The 6,000-nt window shown below is 32.4% G+C and overlaps 1 protein-coding gene across 4 annotated transcripts in view; it reads left to right on the top strand.

Moving 5' to 3' along the window:
• Positions 1-2,073: 2,073 nt before the first annotated feature.
• The window catches only part of LOC126893236 (semaphorin-5A), a 78,784-nt gene continuing 74,857 nt past the window's right edge, over positions 2,074-6,000 (top strand). The window contains exons 1-2 of one of the 4 annotated variants that reach the window (XM_050663218.1): positions 2,074-2,602; positions 2,686-2,761. The gene's annotated coding sequence lies outside the window, so the exon portion shown is untranslated. The remainder of the gene's footprint in view (positions 2,603-2,685; positions 2,762-6,000) is intronic. The other 3 variants (XR_007701090.1, XM_050663216.1, XM_050663217.1) reach the window with 3 other exon arrangements.

The raw sequence follows: 6,000 nt of genomic DNA, 5'->3' as shown, positions 1-6,000 counted from the left end.
TATTCGAATGTACTCGGAAAAAGTACCCGAGAAATTCGGGTAATAGACCAGGACGCATCTGTAAAAATATTAGTACATTTGGACGTTGAGAGGTGACTCAAATTTTTTTGCAGAAATTGCTTGGAAAATAAATCAAATAATAATATTTGAGTTATCCTCCCTCTCAAAAAGGTCCGGAACATTGTTTAAATAATCAAAATGTCAAAAAATGTAGAAAAAATTCGATTTTTTTCTTGGCTTTTTGATTATAACTTTAAAAGTATTCTCTTCCGAGAAAAGTTGTACTGACATGAAAGTTGCGTAATTATATTTCCTACAATATATAGTTGGTTAAAAATTTAAAAAATAGTCACCCTTGTTGCAAAATAGCAATATATGCGAAAAAACCATACAAAAACAAGTATTCGCATTTTACGTTTTTCAACCATTTATGCTACACTTAGGGCCTTCATATTTCACCCAGAAAAACTTTATGATACAGTAAAACAATATTGTAAATTTCGTTAAGATCGGTTTTATAGATTTTGCAATCCAGCTTTCGCAAAAAAAATTCATTTTTTCAAAATGTTACAGGACTGAAAATAAAGCAGATAGCAAGTTGAAATTTTTTTGCGTATATAAGTGTACAGTACCTTTCATTTGCAATTTTGCAAAATTTAAATTGATTAAGACCACGGCGTCAGGAATTTTTTTAAATAAACATTAAATATTCGTGCTGCAGGACAGCGGATAGTTTGCTCTGATTGGACATTCCAATGACCTTTGATAATGATTGATACATTTTAATTTTTATTACATTTCGGTATAAATAAATAAATTTGTTTATTGCAAAATAAAAACACATACTCTATCCTTTGAAATAACACTTTAATTAGCAAAAACTTTCTTTCATATATTTTAACTAAGAGAATAAAAGTTTATTATTTTTAACCATAATATACAATTGTTTAAACAATATGTCACAAACAATAATAAAATTAGTTTGATTTTTGTGGAAACAAAATATAGAGTAAGAAAATAATATATTAGATAAAGATTGGAAGAAATTTTGGTGGAAATCAACTTGTGTGAATCGAACACCGCTGTCCTGCGCGTAGCACCAAAAACTAAAGTTTATTTAAAAAATTTCCTGACGCCGTGGTAATTAATCGGTTTTAATTTTGTAAATTGCAAATGAAAGGTACAGTACACTTCTATAAGCAAAAAAAATTTCAACTTGCTATCTGCTTTATTTTCAGTCCTGTAACATTTTGAAAAAATGATTTTTTTTTTGAGAAAGCTGGATTGCAAAATTTATTTTGCAAAATTTATTGAACCGATCTTAATGAAATTTATAATATTGTTTTACTGTATCATAAAGTTTTTCTGCATGAAATTTGAAGGTCCTAAGTGTAGCATAAATGGTTGAAAAACGTAAAATGCGAATACTTGTTTTTGTATGGTTTTTTCGCAATTATTGCTATTTTGCAACTAGGGTGACTATTTTTTAAATTTTTAACCAATTCTGTATTGTAGGAAATTTAATTACGCAACTTTTATGTTAGTACAACTTTTCTCGGAAATGAATACTTTTAAAGTTATAATCAAAAAACGAAGACAAAAATCGAATTTTTCTTTCATTTTTTGACATTTTGATTATTTAAACAATGTTCCGGACCTTTTTGAGAGGGAGGATAACTCAAATATTATTATCTGATTTATTTTCAAGCAATTTCTGCAAAAAAATTTGAGTCACCTCTCAACGTCCATCTCAAAACAGATGCGCCCTGGACTATAATTGTACTTTGAGTATTGTACTCTGACTACTTTTCTTGGGCAATGTACTCGGTACTCTGTACTCGATCCTCAAATATGAAAAGTACCCGGTACTCTGCACCCGAGTACAATTTATCAGTACCCGGCCCAGCTCTGGTCTCTGGTAGTACCTATTCAAAAAATAGATAACAACTCATATCTATAACAACGTGTAAATTTTTCTAGTGTAATCTTTAACTATATTCAAGATTGTTGTTTTTTTTTGTTTCGTATCTCTCATACTCCCTTGCCTTTCGCAATGTCCACACCTACCTGTACGCCTGTATATCCATACCACCTTGCTGTCTATTTACTCAAAATCTTCATAACTTGTTTAAAGCACATTTAAAGTGGGTATAAACATCTACCGAGCATGCGCAAAATTAATTAAGCTCAACTGGAGTCTTAAGATCGAGAATCCCGCACCGCAGCATATACACAGCACAGGGGAGATGATAGTGCGGTTGTACAGAGTTGAAGATGTTGGCAGTGTAAAATTTATAATCTAAAAGTGTTTATCTTTCTCGTTTTACAGTAACCTTACATTTTCTCGTCAAGGTCGTTCAATAAACTCTTAAAACTTGAAGGCATCATATGTGATTTAAGTGTAGTTCGCTTATTTTCGTTACTACGAGTTAGTAAATATGTGTATTCGTTCATATTAGTGACATTTGTTGATATTATTTGAAAATCTTCGACCATACTTAGTTTTGAGCCAAATGAAAGTTGGCAGGTTGAGGTTGGTTTGCTCCACTCCCCTGACTGAGTGTAAACAACATTGCAATGTTGCTGATAGAAAATATTACATGTGAGTCTTATCAAGTCCATATATTAAACTTTCACAAGTTTATTCATTTTCTAAAAGTAAAGTAAAATGTATTTTTTAATTAGGTACTGCCATATTTAGATGACCCGCCACTTACAATGGTCAGAAGACGTGATAAATTTGTGTTTTATGTCAAACAATGTAAGTAACAATGTTACCAATTCATTATACAGGAAATTGTAGATTATACGTGATTATTAGACAATCTGACAATCACAAATAATTTGTGATTAGATTAGATACCAGTCACAAAAAATTATATAATTTTTTTATTTGGACTGCTTTATTGACATCAAATAACAATAAATTAGGATGGCAATTGGGTCCATGGCAAAATAGATGCATACAAACAATTAAACTTTATTGATCATATTTTATTGAACCGTATTTGTTAGTTAGCACGAATTTAAATGTCTTTATTAAAACCATAAAATTAAATAAGCGTATGCAGTAAATAAATTTGTTTCAAACATGTGACATAGTTAGATAAAAATTCTATTTCACGCATTAAAATAATAATAAAAACCATGACAGGAATGCTCATTTTACAGGAAATATGGTAAAATTTATGGGAAAACAAGTTTTGAGTGTTGATTTGTGTTATCAGCACCAGTGGTGACTCGCGCGTCAATTTATAGGGAGCAATTTTAAAATAAAAAAGTTTACTCTTAACTACTTACGTGAATGTTTCAGGATGAAGACTCTGATATGCGGTATGGCATACCCAGAGGCTGCTTTACCTATTGTGCAGGGTGTGCGGTGCACACGGGCGCCGGGATATTGGGGCCGCCGAGCGCCAAAGAGCGGGTCCTTTAGTTTGTTTCAACATAAAAATATGCTTTAAAACGATTAATAAAAAATTACATTGGCACTTAAGCGCGATTTATAGATTGCCGCCCGCCCGGCTGTCCGTCCAACGGACGGGCGGCAATCTTTTGATTCGTTTGAGGACATACCGACAATGATTCCGAAATCGGTTGTGGAACCTATATAGGTCAAATTGCTTGGGACTTGTCGGGCATTTTCAAAAGCGTTTGTACACATGTCGCGGGGTAATTTGCGAAATAAGCTTTGACGGAATGGATTAAGTATTATATTTAAGTTAACATGTACTACTATTTACTCGTGTACTCAAAGCTGTCAAATTTCCTAAACCAATTTTCGATCTTACCTCATAGATAAAAAAGTTAATTTTTAGTTAAATAATATTGAACAGATTTGGGTAGGTTGTTCTGACGCCGTGAATACCTATTGGCTCCCGCATAATTTAATATTGCACTATTTGCATCTGGATTTTTGTTTACATTATAAGCGTACCTAATACCCTATGTACTATGGTTTGTTTTTAAACCAGAAGGATTAAACTAAAAAGACAGATTCACACCCAAGAAAGTCATTAGAAAAATCACCAAATACCTACATCTTCTTTTTTTGTTGATCATATCGGCCTTCGACGGTAATCCATACATATTATACCGGGTGTCCACTTATATTTTCCTCCATTTTAACTGCCTATTACTTCTAAACGGCTCAAGATAGAAATATGCGGTTTTCGCTGAAATGTTTTATTTTAGTAAAACTTTTGTCTGAATGGATTGAGTTTTTTATATCGCTTTCAATTACGAAAAAAAAATGGCGGATTTTTGAAAAAACTTTGTTGACTTTTTTTTAAAGGAACACCCAGTGGTCATTCACCTAGCGATGGTGACTATCCAGCGATAAAAAGTTTTTTAAAATCGGTTGTCAAATGACTGAGTAATTAATTTTTAAAATGAGAGGTCCAACGTGGATATCACATAACCATTAAATAACATAACTAAGCAAATTGATATTAGTCAAGAAAGCCACTGCGCATCCGCTACGAAAAATATTCCGATTCGGATTTTTTGCACAATCTTACTCAAAATGGACCCCTTTTAACAAATTTGCATGTTGCCAGGACCAAAAGTGGGTCAAAAATTTTTTAAACGTTTTTTTTGTTTTTTCCTAAAATTATTTTTTTTGCATGGAACAAAGTTTTTTTTAGGTTTTTTGGATCATTCCAAACAGAAAAGGTCTTTAGTGATATTTCTCTAAAGTTGATAGTTTTTGACATATAAACGATTAAAAATTGAAAAATTGCGAAATTGGCCATTTTTAACCCTCAAAAACTATGTGAAAAACTGAAAATTTGAATGTTGCCAAGGTAGGTAGATATTCTTTAAACATCGATTGATGAAATCCCGAAGAGTTTTTTGCAATACAATATTCAAAACACCTTTGTTTTTTAATTGCTAATCAAGCGTGCGCGACACTATTTTCCACCGACGCGACAGTATGGTGCAAATGAACGGAATAAATTCGCGATTTCGTAAACCTTTAAGGAAAAATCCCGAAACAGGTCGATTTTTATTTTTAAGTTATGATATTGTGGCATATATGGTATACTAGTGACGACACCCATCTGGGCGTGATGACATCGATGATTTTTTTAAATGAGAATAGGGGTCGTGTGCTAGCTCATTTGAAAGGTTCTTCAATTCTCTATTCAGTAATATAGACATTTATATAATAATGTATACGGGGTGTCCTTCTACTTCTTTTTTTGTCAAATAATTTAATTTATTAAAATTTTTTTGGACACCCTGTATAAATAATTATGTAAATGTTTACATTACTGAATAGAGAATTGAAGAACCTTTCAAATGAGCTACCACACGACCCCTATTCTCATTTAAAAAAATCATCGATTACGTCATCACGCCCAGACGGATGACGTCACTAGTATTCCATATATGCCACAATGTCATAACTTAAAAATAAAAATCGACCTGTTTCGGGTTTTTTCCGTAAAGTCGCCGGTTTACGACATAACGAATTTATTCCTTTCATTTGCACCATACGGGTATATATATATCGTAGTTTCTTAGAGAATCAGCCTTTTAGCTAAGAAACCAGCCACTTAGCTAAGAAGCGCTTCTTAGACTAATGAAATTCAATGTCTCCGCACTCTTTTCTATAAGGCTGAAAAATCCAGCTTTTTAGAAAATTTTCGAACGTTTGAGTCTAAAAAGCTAAATTCTTCAGTCACTTAGACTAGCGTCATGGAATGGCCCGTCTCTTCTCTATAAAGCTGAAACCGGAGCAGTTTTATAGAAGCATTAGAAAACATCTGTCAAAAGATGAAATTGCCAATCTTGTAGTGTATAAAGCCAGATGGGATGGGAACTGGAATTCCCGTTAGGTTAAATGATCTTTTGTTACTTTTTAAGGAATAAACTAAAAACCCTATGAGCATATTATTTTAGCATGTAGCATTGCACCTTATTTAAAAAAAATCTATTAGATCGGCCTACACAGAATCACGCCTTGTCCCTAAAAGTGTAGGTTAGTTTTGATAA

The sequence above is a fragment of the Diabrotica virgifera genome, chromosome 10 (genome assembly GCF_917563875.1).
Source record: "Diabrotica virgifera virgifera chromosome 10, PGI_DIABVI_V3a".
Taxonomy (NCBI): domain Eukaryota; kingdom Metazoa; phylum Arthropoda; class Insecta; order Coleoptera; family Chrysomelidae; genus Diabrotica; species Diabrotica virgifera.
The sequence above is the reverse complement of the archived record's forward strand: the minus strand, read 5'-3'. Positions and strand labels throughout refer to the sequence as shown.